This window comes from Cervus canadensis, chromosome 20 (assembly GCF_019320065.1).
Source record: "Cervus canadensis isolate Bull #8, Minnesota chromosome 20, ASM1932006v1, whole genome shotgun sequence".
In the NCBI taxonomy this organism is placed as follows: domain Eukaryota; kingdom Metazoa; phylum Chordata; class Mammalia; order Artiodactyla; family Cervidae; genus Cervus; species Cervus canadensis.
The window spans coordinates 14,512,295-14,530,170 of record NC_057405.1 but is presented as its reverse complement, the minus strand read 5'-3'; the positions used below and the strand labels follow the sequence as shown (position 1 = coordinate 14,530,170).

At 37.4% G+C, this 17,876-nt stretch overlaps 1 pseudogene; it reads left to right on the top strand.

Moving 5' to 3' along the window:
* Positions 1–16,312: 16,312 nt before the first annotated feature.
* Positions 16,313–17,596, top strand: LOC122422779 (annotated as a pseudogene).
* Positions 17,597–17,876: the final 280 nt, after the last annotated feature.

Sequence of the window (17,876 nt, the reverse complement as noted above, 5' to 3'; positions counted from 1 at the left end):
AGGAACTAAAAAGCCTCTTGATGAAAGTGAAAGAGGAGGGTGAAAAAGCTGGCTTAAAGTTTAAAATTCAGAAAACTAAGATCATGGCATCTGGTCCCATCACCTCATGGGAAATAGATGGGGAGACAGTGGAAACAGTGTCAGACTTTATTTTTTGGGGCTCCAAAATCACTGCAGATGGTGACTATAGCCATGAAATTAAAAGACGCTTACTCCTTGGAAGGAAAGTTATGACCAATCTAGACAGCATATTAAAAAGCAGACACACTACTTTGCCAACAAAGGTCCATCTGGTCAAGGCTATGGTTTTTCGCGTGGTCATGTATGGATGTGAGAGTTGGACTGTGAGGAAAGCTGAGCGTTGATGAATTGATGCTTTTGAACTGTGGTGTTGGAGAAGACTCTTGAGAGTCCGTTGGACTGCAAGGAGATCCAACCAGTCCATCTTAAAGGAGATCAGTCCTGGGTGTTCATTGGAAGGACTGATGCTGAAGCTGAAACTCCAATACTTTGGCCACCTCATGGGAAGAGTTGACTCATTGGAAAAGCCCCTGATGCTGGGAGGGATTGGGGGCAGGAGGAGAAGGGGACCACAGAGAATGAGATGGCTGGATGGCATCGCCGACTCGATGGGCATGAGTTTGAGTGAACTCCGGGAGTTGGTAATGGACAGGGAGGCCTGGCGTGCTGCGATTCATGGGGTCGCAAAGAGTCACACACGACTGAGCGACTGAACTGAACTGAACTGAAGGGGCTTTAAGTTGAATAAGATGTGGTCTGTGTTCTATATCTAATCATTCAATGGTGAGATCCTCTGAGCCTAACTTCGTGAGAGAGCTAACTGTGAAGATTTTCTAACAGCAGTACACAGTAAGGACAAGGACTGAGTGGAGATTCACCATACCAGGAATCTGGGCTTATGTTTCTTCTCTAACTAGGGAATATCTCATTTCCCCAGTTGGATTTTACATCTATTTCACCTACCCACTCAAGTACTTCAACCACGGCATAGATATCAACACCTGATTAGAATAGTGGGATGTTTCGAGAGAACAGCATCGAAACATGTATATTATCTAGGGTGAAACAGATCACCAGCCCAGGTTGGATGCATGAGACAAGTGCTCGGGCCTGGTGCACTGGGAAGACCCAGAGGAATCGGGTGGAGAGGGAGGTGGGAGGGGGGATCGGGATGGGGAACACATGTAAATCCATGGCTGATTCATGTCAATGTATGACAAAAACCACTACAATATTGTAAAGTAATTAGCCTCCAACTAATAAATGAAAAAAAAATAAAAAATAAAAAAAAAAGAATAGTTCTTAAAGTTCTGTTTGTGAGTTACTCAACTTTGATAGTTGCAATAAAAAAAAAAAATTAGTAGTAACTGAAACTTTACTTTAGGAAATTATTCTGTTAAACATTGCTATGCTTTATTCCAACAAAAGGATATAGATTTCCAAGGTGTAGTCAAAACAGAGTTTGAATCAAACATAAATTTTTCTTAGGTCTATTTCAACAATCAAAAGCAAAATGGGGGTTGGCAAAATTCTCTGTAACAACGAGAGAGCAAACATTTTTGCAGGCCAGACAGTGTCTGTCACAAATGCTCAGCTCTGCCAGTGTACCCTGAAAGTGGCCATAGAGAAAGTAAGTAAATGAATGCTGTGTTCCAAAAACATTCTCTTATAATGCCAAATGATGGAAAAATTTGGTCCATGGGCCAAAGTTTGCCAAGCCTTGACCTACAACAATATGATACATTAAGCATCTCTTGAAAGAGAACAATTGTGTTAAGGGCAATTAGATTCTATTTCTATAACTACATTTTATGAAGAAATAAATCAGTGAGCAATTCAACTCTGCTTCCTATATTATTACAAAGGGAATGGACCAATAAGGAACACGTTCACTTCTGATAGACAGAAGAAGAGGCAGAAAGAAACAAATGAGTCCAGTCAGGACTGAATTTCCGGCCATGCTCAGTTCAAGAACGGTGTGATCTGTGATTAGGAAAATTACTCCGGAGCTGCTCCACATGGCTCTGCCATTTGGCACATCACTGAACATCTCTGTAAAATGAAATCTTATTAATAATGACAACACCAAAGATGTTTAAATAGTTACTGTTAGGATTGAGAGAGTTACTATATTTAATGTGCTTAATACTGTGTATAAGAGCTCAAACATCCCATTCAGATAGACTTCAATCTCTCCTCCCTCATGCATTCTTGATGAAGACTCTAGGAATGGGAGACCCAGGATATTTTGCTTGAATGAATGTCATTCTTGTTGCATCTGTTTGGTAGACATATCCACCATGGAAAAGAAGAATTTGACCATGAAAAATTCTAGAATCAGGAATGCTACAGTAGTGGGGTGAAATTGGTATGATATTTAGTTTCCATCCTTACCCATTTCTTCCAAATGAAGATGCATTTCTTCTAAGACTCTGCTTTACTGATTAAGCACAGCTAGCAGGCTTGGAAAAATTAAAATGGGTTCTCTTCCAATTTTGTAAACTGGCCCAATTTGCAGCAGCATGTGGTAAACATGCAATAATTAAGTATGTGTGCCAGCCTGCCTGAAGGCTCCTTCACTCTTTTCAGAGCTTCTCTGCATGCTGTCTGTCCAGGGACCAGTCAGCTCACCCCAACCACATCCTAAATACATGCCACTGCCCACATGGCCACCTGCACTCCACGCTATCTGCAAACCCTCAACTGTTGAGGTTGCTGTTGGCTTGCTGTTGCTTCTGCGGACAAATACAAGCCTTTCAAGACAGCAGGTAAAGTGGAGTTCTAGAGCTGCAGCAAGAGACTGTGTTCAACAGAGAACTCAGGGCAAATTTGGAGAATACTCTTCATCCCATTCACCCAGGTGGCAGGCACTGGGGAGGAAGAGATCATCAGCCGCTAGCACAGGCAGTTCCGATTTAAGGAGGGAACAAAATCACCCAAGACTTGATCCCAAGTTTAGTTATGAGCCAGCTGCACAACATACAGTCAATCAGTTAAACTTTCTGTATTTCTGACTACAAACATGCAGATGTAATTTTTATAATCAAATTCACAAGGTTTGAAACAATGTACATAAAAGTGTTTTAAAAAATACAAAGTACCATGAAAATTGTGTTATTTATTTATTTTTTTATGGGAGATGGTGTTATAGAAATCCATGTCACTTTATGGAAATTTTTAAATTTGAATATCTGTGTACCTGATTTAAGAAACATTATCTGTATTCATCACCATCAATTCTATAAGGAATGATGCTGAGTTTTATTTTAATTCAAAATGATGATGGTGAATCTCTTCTGATCACTTGTTTATACATGATCTCATATCAAGCTGTCATTCATGTTTGGGATCATTTATAAGAATAGTTCAAATGGAGAAAAACTCATTTTTAATGGAAGTAGCAAACCATATAATCATATAAACCATAAATACCTTCAATATTTCAGTGAAGTGATGAAGTATTGAGGCTTACAAAATTGCACATCTATAACGCAATTCAATATACAAACAAACCATTTATTTTTTAAAGTTGAGTAGGATATCATTCTTTCTCTCTGAGCTATTTCATTATTATTCTTTTCTTATAAAATTAATAACATATGCATGTGTAATATATACTATGCTATATTTAAATATGTACTATATACACTAAACACATATAAATTTTAGACTCAGGATTATAAGAATTATCTCTTGAAAAGAGATGCATAGAAACTAGAATCCACTGTTTCACAAGTAAGGATTACAGTTCTTCATTTTAAGTAGCATTTCTTATAGTTAATAAATCTTAATTGGGTAACAAATCAATGATTTCATTAAGATAAACAAAATGTCAGAATTTTAGATTTTATAGAATTTCAAAATATTTCCTGGATAAATATCCAGAAAAGCTCAATACATTAAAGATTTATTAAAACAAATTATTACACAGCTTAAAAGCATAAGGAATTATTTCAGAAAAAAAATAGGTTCACTTTTCTGTATTAATCATTAAGCATCTTTTCAGTGAAGCAACAGATGACTTTTCTTTTCTTTTCTTTCTTTTTTTTTAATGGTAGTAAGCATATAGGATTTATTAGAGAAAAGGAAGGTACAAAGCTCTCAGCATAGATAGTGAAAGCAGGTAAAGAGTCCCCAAAAAGGCAAGGATTACAGCAGCTTTATATCTTTGCCAGTATTAATCTGTACATTTTTGTTGGCTACTGTCCTTAAAATATGTTATTTCTAACCAATCAGTTTAAAGGTCAAAATGATTAACTTAACATCAGAATGACTTAAGCAACAGAATGACTTTTCTTCAATGGCTTAATAATGAACTCTTCTAGGGTTTTCAAATCCTGTCCAAAGGTAGCATGAATGGGAATAAAATGGAGAAAGAGACACAGGAGTGATTCATATTTGCTTTTTGCCTTTGGGTTTGAGCAATGATGAACTAAATTCAATGTGGCATATGGGTTACTCAATCCATAAGGTATAATATAAAAAGGTATCTAAGAGTTGTCATTATTTAAAATTTTCTTTAACATTTCTACTTGAAAATCTTGTATTTTATTACTCATTTACTAATTATGACTAATTTTTCAGTTCTAAAAATCAAATAATTTAACATAATTGTGTTTGAAGTATAATGTCTTTAGTACTGTTTCTGAAAACCAAAGAATTCTTCTAGGTTTTGTGATACAAAATTAAATGATTCAGAGGTGAAGGGATCAATCAAACAGTAAGACTCATATTCCTTGAATAATTTACTTTTAAATCATGTAAATATATCAGTAGATGCAGGTCTTCCATTTCCAAACCCACCATTACATGTTATAATTAGCAAATCTGAATTTCTTTATGTGATTTCCCTGGTAGCTCAGACAGTGAAGAATTTGCCTATAATGTGAGAGACATGGGTTTGATTCCTGGACTTGGAAGATCCCCTGGGAAATGAACTGGCTACCCACTCCTGTATTCTTGCCTAGAGAATTCCATGGACAAAGGAGCCTGGCAAGCTACAATCCAAGGGGTTTCAAAGAGTCAGACACCACTGAGCGATTTTCACTTTCACTTTCATCATTATATAGTAATAAATTGCTTCTTAATAAAGCAGTACAATGAATCAAAACCTATTACTCTGTAGCAAACTGTAGGCAGAACTAACTGTTTATTTTTATTTTCATTCCTATTACCTTTATGAAAGCAGCCTTAATCATGTACTATAGTACCAGGTACCTACGGTTCATAATGGGATGTTGATATACTTAGAAGGCATCACTGACTCAATGGACATGAGTTTGAGCAAGCTCTGGGAATTGGTGATGGACAGGGAGGCCTGGTGTGCTGCAGTCCATGGGGTCGCAAAGAGTCGGACAGGACTGAGAAACTGAACTGAACTGAACTGAAACTTAGATAAGACTGCTCATCCTTGCCACTGATGTTAGTGGCTGAGCTTCATTTGAAAGATGGTAACGATAACCCTGTATGCAAGACAGCAAAAGAGACACAGATGTATAGAACAGTCTTTTGGACTCTGTGGGAGAGGGTGAGGGCAGGATGATATGGGAGAATGGCATTGAAACCTGTAAATTATCATACATGAAACAAATTGCCAGTCCAGGTTTCATGCATGGTACAGGGTGCTTGGGGCTGATGCACTGGGATGACCCAGAGGGATGGGATGGGGAGGGAGGTGGGAGGGGGTTCAGGATGGGGAACACATGCACACCCATGGCAGATTCTTGTCAATGTATGGCAAAACAAATACAATATTGTAAAGTCAAAAATAAATAAATAAAACTGAAACTAAAATAAAACAAACAACAAGGTCCTATTATATAGCATGGGCTATTACATTCAATCTTTTAATAAATTGTAATGGAAAAGAATATGAAAAAGAATACAGATATGTGTAAGTAAATCACTTTTCTGTACACCAGAAACTAACACAACACTATAATTTAACTATACTTCAATAAAAAATAAAGAAAAAAATAAAAGCAACTTATTCTTGCATGGTGCTACATAAAGCTTGTTTAATGTACATAATCTTTAAAATTCAGTTTTTGAAGCTTTGAAAAACAAACCTTGTGCGTGTGGCACAACAGTTTGACCTAAATGTTCAGTTATGTTCCATATTGCTCTGTATATCATATTTCTCAGTTTTATCTCAAAAATACATCTAAAGTGGTAGCATAAAGCAATTTACAAGTATATTAAACAATATAAACTTCTGAGTAAAAAGAGTGGATGGAGCAGGGTAATAGATTGCTCATTTGTGCATAATAAAATAAACCATCCTTCCCCCTGCCAAAAGGATTAGGGCAGAGAACAAGCTAACAATTCAAGAGAGAAGAACAAACCAATGTCATTTCATGACACAACCTTATATGTATTCAGGAACAGAAAACACAAGATGTTGGTACAGAGGTCAATATTCTAAATGTGCTCCCATTCCCCCTAACTGCCTCTCCCCAACCCCCAGTAAAAAGAGGAGTTAAAAATAATACTAATTATACTCTCAAATTCAAAGGAAAAGCAGCCTGAGAAACTGATCAGGAAGTCATGGGGGAAATAAGGGAAAAACACTAAAAATAAAAGCCTAAAGAACTGCCAATGGATCTCAGGAGAGGTAGAAAAGATAAAGGTGCATTTTTGTCTGTTGAGCAGGGGCTAATCTGGAGAATTGTTTAGCTGAAGTCCTCAGAAATATGATAAAAACTTGGATGGACTGAGTGTACTCTAGTAAGGAACATTTAGGAGGATCTCAAAAGAATGGTTTTCAACTATATTTACCCTGTCCTTTGCTACTCATATTTCAGACTTAAATCTTTTTTAATTTATGTATTTTTGATTGGAGGATAATTGCTCTAGAGTATTGTGTTGGTTTCTGCCATACATCAACATGAATCAGTCACAGGCATATGTATGCCCCCTCCCTCTGGAACCTTCCTCCCAATTCCCACCTCATCCCTGCCTCTAAATTATCACAGAGCAACAGAGCACTCCATTACACAGCAAATTGCCACTGGCTGTCTGTTTTACATATGGCAATGCAGATGTTTCAATGCTACTCTCTCTAGTTGCCCCACCCTCTTCATCCCCCACTGAGTCCACAAAAGTGTTGTCTATATCTATGTCCATTGTTGCTCATGATTAAATCTTTAGCGCTGTTCTTTTGTCCAGTTTGTTTGCTTACTTGTGCAATATTGGTTTAATCGATTTTATATTATATTTTCATTTTGTATTATTCTTTTACTGGATTTATGTTCTTAATAAGTTCTATACCTTGGAGCACTCATGGAATATCTGTTTCTATTTTTTAGATATCAATCTATTCTGTAGATTCTATTTTTTAAACATCTGTTTCTATTATTTAGAAATCAATGTGATCTCACTGCTATCAGATTCTTTAATTGTATTTTGAATTTTTCCTTCTTTTTTTTCTTCCCAAACTTGATTGTCTGTGATGGTGGGTATTGCTGTCCAGTTTAAGACTTCTAAGTTGCTAAATACCAGGGGAACCCATTCACATTGCATTTGATGAAATTTTTCTCCTTGGAATTGATTTTGGTTTTATTTGCTCTAATACAATGTGAATTATTTCTCCTGATGTCCCTCATAATTTTAGAAACTGAAATTAGCTTATTTTCCTTTGTTAAAAGACACTTCAAAAAGACATATAAAATGAGCTCAAATCAAATATTTTATTTGACATATAATTAATGATGGAATTGGTAAGACATTACAACCAATGCAAATGAAAATTCAAAGAGTAAAGTAATAAATAAAGTTTAAGGAATTCTGAAGCAAACTTGCTAAAAGGTGGAAAGCAATTTTAGGGTAATAAGCAATTGCATTTTATAGACACAATTAGTTTGCATTCTGTAGACAAGAATTATTTCATTTATTATTCATTTTCTCCAACTTACAGAGATGCAAAATAACTCAAAGATAAAAGTGACAAGAAGCTGAATGAATGAGCTAGATTTTTTCTTTCCTATTTTAATTTCTTTCACAATCTTTTCTGGCACTTTTCTCTAAACCATTCTGAGTGTTGTTTTATTCCATTCTTGTAGAGCCTGAGGCCTCGGCCTCATGACATTCTTGCTGAGATGTTAAAGAAACATTTATCTGAGATTAAGCAATACCTTTGAGCATTATGTTACCGGTATGTGAAATGAGTGCTATTGTGCAGTACTTTGAACAGTCTTTGGTATTGCCCTTCTTTGGGATTGGAAGGACATTTTCCAGTCCTATGGTCACTGCTGAGTTTTCCAAATTTGCTGACATATTGAGCAGCACTTGAACAGCATCATCTTTTGGAATTTGAAAAAGCTCAGCTGGAATTCCATTACCCCCACTAGCTTTGTTCATAGTGATGCTTCCTAAGTCCCACTTGAATTCACATTCCATGATGTCTGGCTCAGGGTGAGTGATCACACCATCGTGGTTATCCAGATCATTAAGATATTTTTATATAGTTCTTCTTTGTATTCTTGCCACCTCTTCTTAATCTCTTCTGCTTCTGTTAGGTCCATATCATTTCTGTCCTTTATTGAGCCCATCTTTGCATGAAATGTTCCCTTGGTATCTCTAACTTTCTTGAAGAGATCTCTAGTCTTTCCCATTCTATTGTTTTCCTCTATTTCTTTGCATGAATCACTTATGAAGGCTTTTTTTCTCTCTCCTTGCCTTTCTCTGGAACTCTGTATTCAGATGGATATATCTTTCCTTTTCTCCTTTGCCTTTTGCTTCTCTTTTCTCAGCTGTTTGTAAGGTCTCCTCAGGCAACCATTTTGCCTTGTTGCATTTCTTTTTCTTGGGGATGGTTTGATCCCTGCCTCCTGTACAATGTTATGAGCCTCTGTCCGTAGTTCTTCAAGTACTCTATCAGATCAAATCCTGTGAGTCTATTTGCTACTGCCACTGTATAATCACAAGGGATTTGACTTAGATCACACCTGAATGCCCTGGTGATTTTCCTTGCATTCTTCAATGCAAGAAGTTTGCATTTAAGTCTGAGTTTTGCAATAAGGAGTTTGTGACCTGAGCCACAGTCAGCTCCTGGTCTAGTTTCACTCTGTGTTTTTTCTTTTGAATTGATGTGAACAGATATTATTCAAGTTTATCCAGATCCCTGAGTATCTTCACAACCCTTTCAGGTTTCCATAATATCTAGATTTTTTTTTTAACCTAAAGTAAGCCATTTGTCTTTTTCACCGTGGTGATATTTGCACTCATGATACAAAAGTCAGAATGGATGAAGCTTCTGGCAACGGCCCCAAATTGTATTTGTTCATTTTATTCTACTCCATTATGGGCTCAAAGTAAAAATAGACACCAAAATATCCTTAATGGTGCAAGAAAATGAATTCACTTTTTAAAATCCTCAATCCTTGTGTGTGAAGCTCTAGTTTTCTATGTATAAAAGGGGAAGTATACATAAAGTAAGTCTGTTACATACTACATATTATTGACACATGCTGCACAATAAAGTATAATAACTGATTTGAGGAAAAGATCATGTGCATCTTTTAAGTTGCTAATTGAAGCAGCTAAAATGAAACTATGATGTGAAAAATGACTAAAAGATAACCTATAATTATTTAGAGTTGTGTATTTTACAGTATTTTTCTCAAAAATTAACAAAGTAAGCCTATTATTTTAAGTTAAGCACTAACAATATCTGTTGACAATGATAAAACTCAAGTTTCCTAAGAAAATTTGCAGTTTTAGCAAACTTACCTTCTCTATGATGGGCCTCAGAATTTCCCAATACTTTCTGATGAGTTCAGTAGTTATATCAATGAACTTTTAAAAATATATATATGTAGTAAAATATGTCAACATTTAAAAGATTTCTTTAACCTGTTAACCAACATTTTTCAAGTAGTTAATGCACGGTGTTATAAACTCATGTACAAGTATAATATTCATTCAAAGTGCAAGAAATTTTATTTTTTTATAAAAATTTTATTTTTATTTTTTACCAATGGAATTTTAATATAACAGAGTATGTAGTGATCATTAACATAGTTTCAGATTCCTCATTGCAACTAAATTTAAAGGAATTACTATTTGTCCAATTTGTCTGTATTTAAAAGCTACTAAACTTTCTTTTCAACTACATTCTGTGTGAGGCTAGAATTCAACCAAAGCAACAATTTGCAACAGACTGAATACAGAAGTAGATATAAGAATCCATCTGTCTTTTATTAAGCATTACACTAAATATATCTGCAAAAGTATAGAATAATACTACTCCTCTGATTATTTCATTCTTGTTTTGGAAAACACAATATTTTTCACAAAATATGTTTGTTTAGGTTATAAGTCATGGATTTTACTATTACTTTTAACTAATTGGTAAATATTTGAAAATTTTCTCAGTTTTAAATTCTAATCCAGTTAAGTATTAAAAGATGCAGACCATGTAAACCAAAACTTTTGGGACTTCTCAGTAGATTTTAAGTATGCTAAATGGTGCTTCAGATGGTAAAGAAACTGCCTGCAGTGCAAGAGACTCAGGTTTTACCCCTGGGGTGGAAAGATCCCCTGGAGGAGAAAATGGCAACCCACTTCAGTCTTCTTGCCTGGAGAATTCCATAGACAGAAGAGCCTGGTGGGCGATAGTCCATGGAGTCACAAAGAGTCAAACATGATTGAGCAACTAACACTTTTACTTTTTAACTTTCCACTTTCAAAGCATTCTTAGACCTGAAAGTTTGAAAACTACTGATTTAATGTAATTTTAAAATCCATGGACAATATGATTTTCCTTTAATGAAAAGAAAAAGAACTTTCTACATATTCATCTATCCAGGTATCTACCTTCATATCTATGGAAGTGTTCACCAAATATTAACGCTGGTCATTTATTTTTTATTTATGGAAGTGAAGTTGATTTACAAAGCTGTGTTACTTTCAGCTGTACAGCAAACTAATCCAGTTATATTCTATTTCAGATTCTTCTCCCTTGTAAGTTATTAAAAGATATTTAATATAGTTCCTTGTGTTATGCAATAGGTCCTTGTGGTTTATCTATTTTATATAGTAACATTTATATGTTATTACCAAATTCCTAATTTATTCCCCCAACTTTTCCCCTTTGGTAAACATAAGTTTATTTTCTATGTCTATGAATCTATTTCAGCTTTGTAAATAAGTTCAGTTGTATCAATTTTTTTTTTATTTTTTTAGATTCCACACATAATTGATGCCATATATTTGGCTTTGTCTGGCTTACCTCACTTAGTATGATAATCTGAGTGAAAAAGTTAGCTTAAAACTCAGCATTCAGAAAACTAACATGATGCCATCCAGTCCCATCACTTCATTGCAAATAGATGGGGAAACAATGGAAACAGTGACAGACTTGAATTTTTTGGGACTCTAAAATCACTATGGATGGTGACAGCAGCCATGAAATTAAAAGATGCTTGCTCCTTGGAAGAAAAGCTATGACCAACCTAGACAGCATATTAAAAAGCAGAGACATTACTTTGCCGACAAAGGTCCATCTAGTCAAAACTATAATTTTTCCAGTAGTCATGTATGGATGTGGGAGTTGGACTGTAAAGAAAGCTGAGTGCTGAAGAATTGATGCTTTTGAACTGTGGTGTGAAAGACTCTTGAGAGTCCCTTGGACTGCAAGAGAGCCAACCAGTTAATCCTAAAGAAAATCAGTCCTGGATATTCATTGGAAGGACTGATGTTTGCTGAAGCTTCAATACTTTGGCCACTTGATACAAAGATCTAACTCATTGGAAAAGACCCTGATGCTGGACAAGATGGAAGGCAGGAGGAGAAGGGGATGACAGAGGATGAGATGGTTGGATGGCATCAGTGACTCAATGGACATGAGTGTGAGCAAGCTCCAGAGTTGGTGATGGACAGGGAAGCCTGGAGTGCTGCAGTCCATGGGGTCACAAAGGGTCGGACACAACTGAGTGACTGAACTGAAATTGTATATATATCTGATTTATCTGTCAATGGACAGATAGGTTAATTATATGTCTTTGCTATCGTAGTGTTGCAGTGAGATTGGGGCACATGTATCTTTTCAAATTGTGGTTTTCACTGGATATATGCTCAGGAGTAGGATTGCAATATCATACAATAGCTCTACTTTTAGTTTTGTGAGGAACCTCCATATTGTTCTCCACAGTGACTTCTTGCCAACAGTGTGGGAGGGTTCTCTTCTCTCTACACACTCTTCAACGTCTAACCACTTCTGACAGTTGTAATTTCAGTTTTTAGTGCACTTTCATGCTTATTTTTTATATTGCTTGAGTAAAAAGTACACAATAAAAGCATTATCTTAAGTGTATATATTCACAAAAATAAGTAAAAGTTAAAGAGAATAGAGCGGGAATACTAGAAATTTTAAATATATACATCCAATAAATATCTGAGAATTCAATAAAAACATCATGAGAATTATTTGCTTTGATGATTTTGGATCAATTGGAAATCAAGAGAAAAAACTTGAGAATTGACCCTTTGTATTAATTGTTGCTGCTGTAACAAATTACTATGACTGTGTGGTTTAAAACCACAAAAATGTATTCTCTTACAGTTCTGGAGAGCAGAAGCATAAAATGTGTCTTATATGATTAGGATCAAGTTGTTAGCAGGACTGGTCCTTCTGCAAGCTCCAGAGAAGTTATTTCTTGCCTCTGATGGCTGCTGGCATTTTCTGGCTTGTGACTATATCACTTCAATCTCTGCTTCTATAGTCATATAACCTGTCCACTTCCATCTGTCAAATCTCTCTCTGACTCTCTTTTAAAAGGACGCTTTTGAATAATTTTATCACCCAATCAGAATAATCTCCCCATCTCAAGATCTTTAATTTAATCACACCTGCAAAGTCTCACAGCACCTTTATATTCACAGATTCCAACTATTAGGACATGAGTGTCTTTTGGAGACATAATTCAACATACCACATCACCTTATTTCACTTCATATACAAAAGTCAATTCTAAGTAGAGTGTAGATCCTAAATAAAGCTTATGGAAAATAATAGGAGAGAAAAACTTCATGACATTGGGCAGGCAAAGATATCTTAAAGATGATATAGAAAGGACTACTTATAACCACAAAGAAAACAATTGATAAATTGATTCATACTAAAATTAAGAATGTATGTTCATCAAAAGTGACCCTCTATAAGAGAATGGCCAGATGGTCTACAGGCTTGGAGAAGTTACCTTCAAGACATATGATTGACAAAGAGCTTGTATGCTTTTTTATCTGTACACACTGTTGTGGTTATTTTTTAGTCACTCGGTTGTATCTGACTCTTTGTGATGCCATGGACTGCAGTACATCAGACTTCCTTGTCCTTCACCGTCTCCCAGAGCTTGCTCAAATTCATGTCCATTGAGTTGGTGATGCCATCGAACCATCTCCTCCTGCCTTCAATCTTTCCCATCATCAGGGTCTTTTCCAATGGGTTGACTCTTCGGATCAGATGGCCAAAGTATTGGAGTTTCAGCTTCAGCATTAGTCCTTCCAATGAATATTCTGGGTTGACTGCCTTTAGGCTTGACTGGTTTGACCTCCTTACAGTCAAAAGAACTCTCAAGAGTCTTCTCCAACACCACAGTTTGAAAGCATCAGTTCTTCAGCACTCACCTTCAGTATGGCCCAAATCCATACATGACTACTGGAAAAACCATGGCTTTGACTATATGGAGCTGTGTCAGCAAAGCTATATCTCTGCTTTTTAACACACTGTCTAGGTTTGTCATAGTTTTTCTTCCAAGGAAGAAGAAATTAAATTTCTTAATTTCATGACTGCAGTCACCATCTGCAGTGATCTTGGAGACCAACAAAATAATGTCTGTTTCCATTGTTTCCCCATCTATTTGCCATGAATTGATGGGACTTAATGATATGATCTTAGCTTTTTTTTTTTTTTTTTTTAATTTTTTTATTAGTTGGAGGCTAATTACTTCACAACATTTCAGTGGGTTTTGTCATACATTGATATGAATCAGCCATAGATTTACACGTATTCCCCATCCCGATCCCCCCTCCCACCTCCCTCTCCACCCGATTCCTCTGGGTCTTCCCAGTGCACCAGGCCCGAGCACTTGTCTCATGCATCCCACCTGGGCTGGTGATCTGTTTCACCATAGATAATATACATGCTGTTCTTTTGAAACATCCCACCCTCACCTTCTCCCACAGAGTTCAAAAGTCTGTTCTGTACTTCTGTGTCTCTTTTTCTGTTTTGCATATAGGGTTATCGTTACCATCTTTCTAAATTCCATATATATGTGTTAGTATGCTGTAATGTTCTTTATCTTTCTGGCTTACTTCACTCTGTATAATGGGCTCCAGTTTCATCCATCTCATTAGGACTGATTCAAATGAATTCTTTTTGACGGCTGAGTAATATTCCATGGTGTATATGTACCACAGCTTCCTTATCCATTCATCTGCTGATGGGCATCTAGGTTGCTTCCATGTCCTGGCTATTATAAACAGTGCTGCAATGAACATTGGGGTGCACGTGTCTCTTTCAGATCTGGTTTCCTCAGTGTGTATGCCCAGGAGTGGGATTGCTGGGTCATATGGCTTAAAACTCAACATTCAAAAAGCTAAGATCATTTCAGAAGGGACTGGTGCAACGGAAATGATCTTAGCTTTTTGAATGTTGAGTTTTAAGCCAGTTTTTTCACTCTCTTCTTTAACTTTCATCAACAGGCTGTTTTGTTCCTCTTCTCTTTCTGCCATAAGTGTGAAGTCATCTATAATATCTGAGGTTATTGATATTTCTCCTGGCAATCTTAATTCCAGCTTGTGCTTCATCCAGCCCAGCAATTCACATTATATACTCTGGATGTTAGTTAACTAAACAGGGTGACAATATACAGCCTTGACATACTCCTCTACCCAATTCTGAACCAGTCTGTTGCTCCATGTCCGGTTCTAACTGTTGCTTCTTGACCTGCATACAGGTTTCTCAGGAAGCTGATAAGGTTGTCTGGTATTCCCATCTCTTGAGGAATAGTCCACAGTTTGTTATGATCCACATAGTCAAAAGCTTTAGCATAGTCAATAGAGCAGAAGTAGATGTTTTTCTGGAATTCTCTTGCTTTTTCTATGATCCAAAGGATGTTGGTAATTTGATCTCTTGTTCCTCTGCCTTTTCTAAATCCTGCTTTTACATCTGGAAGTTCTTGGTTCACATACCATTGAAACCTAACTTGAAAGACTTTGAACATTACCTTGCTAGCAAGTGAAATGAGCACAATTATTTGAACATTGTTTGGCATTGCCCTTCTTTGGGACTGGAATAAAAACTGACCTTTTCCAGTTCTGTGGCCACTGCTTCATTTTCCAAATTTGTTGGCACGTTGAGTGCAGCACTTTAATATATGTGTATACATAGTGAAAGAAAGTGAAAGTGAAGCTCAGTCATGTCCGACTCTTTGGGACCCGGTGGACTGTAGTCTACCATGCTCCTCCCTCCATGGGATTCTCCAGGAAAGAATACTGGAGTGGGTTGCCATTTCCTTCTCCAGAGGACCTTCCCGACCCAGGGATCGAACCTGGGTCTCCTGAATTGAGGGAAGACGCTTTAACCTCTGAGCCACAGTTAAGTATGGATGTGGAAGTTCTCAAAATATCTTGATTCTTTCTGCTAAGTACAGCATTAGCAGAGATGTATTCATCCCTGTCACAATACGGTAAGTATCCCCCAGCAGTGGCTTGAACTGTAGTGTTGAGTATTATTTTTAAAATGTTACTTATTGTCCCAGCCAGGCTGAAAGGGCTCTGGAAGGTAGCTGGCCCTGTTGGCCCTTAAAACGCATACTGAATAGCCTGGCCCCAGCTGCCCTCGCCGAGCCGCGCAAAGAAGGATGCTCCTGGCTCTCGTCGGCCTCCCAGGTTTGCTTTCTTTCTTTTTCCGAAGGTGGGCCCTTAGTTTCACCGTCTGGAACCTGCGGCCACCAGGAAAGCCAAACCCCAAGTGTCCGGAGAGTAACCGGAAGTGCGCTCCCAGGCGGAGGGGCGGCGCCGGCTGCAGCCGGGGAGAGGGAAGAATTGAGTATTGTTAATAACTATGGACTGGAGACCTTTTGGAGCCAAAAGGAAGACAGTCTTGAGTCTTTCTTGTTATGGGTTGTAAATACCACATAAAGAATGAGTGCATGTGATGCTGGAAACCTGTAGAGAGGAACTACTCATGACTGAAAGGCTTAAAACAGATGTATCTTTCCAGTTCTTATTGAGAAAATGGCTATGAAGAAAATGATAGATCAGGAAGACCAGTGGAAAACTCCCTAGGAGAGAGCCATAGAAAATGTACACTTCAGAAGAGAGATATAATCAGAGAACTCAAAAAAGGAAAATATATCATGTATGCCCTCAGAAGGGTAAAAAGATTTTTATTCATGTGCATGAGATTACTCAAATAGATGATCAGATATACCAGTGCCTTGAACATGAGCGAAACTTTTGTGAAAACTTAGCTCTTATTATGTGTGGGAGAACCCACACTGGGGAGAAACCTTATAGGTGTGATATGTGTGAGAAAACCTTCATCCAAAGCTCAGATCTTATTTCACATCAGAGGATCCACAGTTATGAGAAACCTTATAAATGTAGCAAATGTGAGAAGAGCTTTCGGCACCACTTAGCCCTTTCAGGACACCAGAGAATGCATGCAGGTAAAAAATTCTATACATGTGATATCTGTGGCAAGAATTTTGGTCAGAGCTCTGATCTGCTTGTCCACCAGCGAAGCCATACAGGTGAGAAACCGTATCTGTGTAGTGAGTGTGATAAATGCTTCAGCCGAAGTACAAACCTCATAAGGAACTGAAGAACTCACACGGGTGAGAAACCGTTTAAGTGTCTGGAGTGTGAAAAAGCTTTTAGTGGGAAATCCGATCTTATAAGCCACAGGAGAACTCTTACTGGTGAAAGACCCTACAAATGTAATAAGTGTGAGAAAAGTTACTGACACCGGTCAGCCTTCATTGTTCATAAAAGAGTACATACTGGGGAGAAGCCCTATAAGTGTGGTGCCTGTGAGAAATGCTTTGGCCAGAAATCAGACCTTATTGTACACCAGAGAGTCCACACAGGTGAGAAGCTGTATAAATGCTTGGAATGTAGGAGAAGTTTTACCCAGAGTGCCAACCTCATCAGGCACCAGGCAACTCACACTCACACTTTTAGTTGCCTTGAATGTGAGAAGAGCTTCAGCTGTAGTTCAGACCTTACTGTACATCAAAGAATCCACATGGAAGAGAAACCGCATCAGTGGTCTTCATGTGAAAGTGGCTTCCTCCTAGGCATGGACTTCGTTGCCCAGCAGAGAATGAGAACTCCGACAGAGGAGCTGCATTATAAATACAGTGTCTGTGATAAAAACTTTCACCAGAGCTCAGCCCTTCTTCAACATCAGACAATCCACATCGGTGAAAAACCATATATCTGTAATGTAGCTGAGAAAGGTCTTGAGCTCAGCCCTCCCCATGTATCAGAAGCCTCACAGATGTCTTGACCAGACAAGAAGTTATTATACCATAAACAAACAAACAAACAAACAAAGATGTACTTACAATGTAAGAGAACTCATTTAAGATGGAGAACTCAAAGCAAATCTCAGATTTTCCTCAGAGCTCAGACTTTATTGGGGACCAGAAAATCTGCAGTTATAGGAACATGAGAAATGGTTTGACCAGAGAGCTGTCTTTACAGAACCATATCAATCACTCCAGTGAGAAACCTTACAAATGCCCTGAGTTTTTTGAAAACCTTCAGTCCAAGCTCATGTCTGATCACCCACAAGAGGATTTATACAGGTGGGAAACTTACAAGTTTGGTGAATGTGAGAAAGCTCT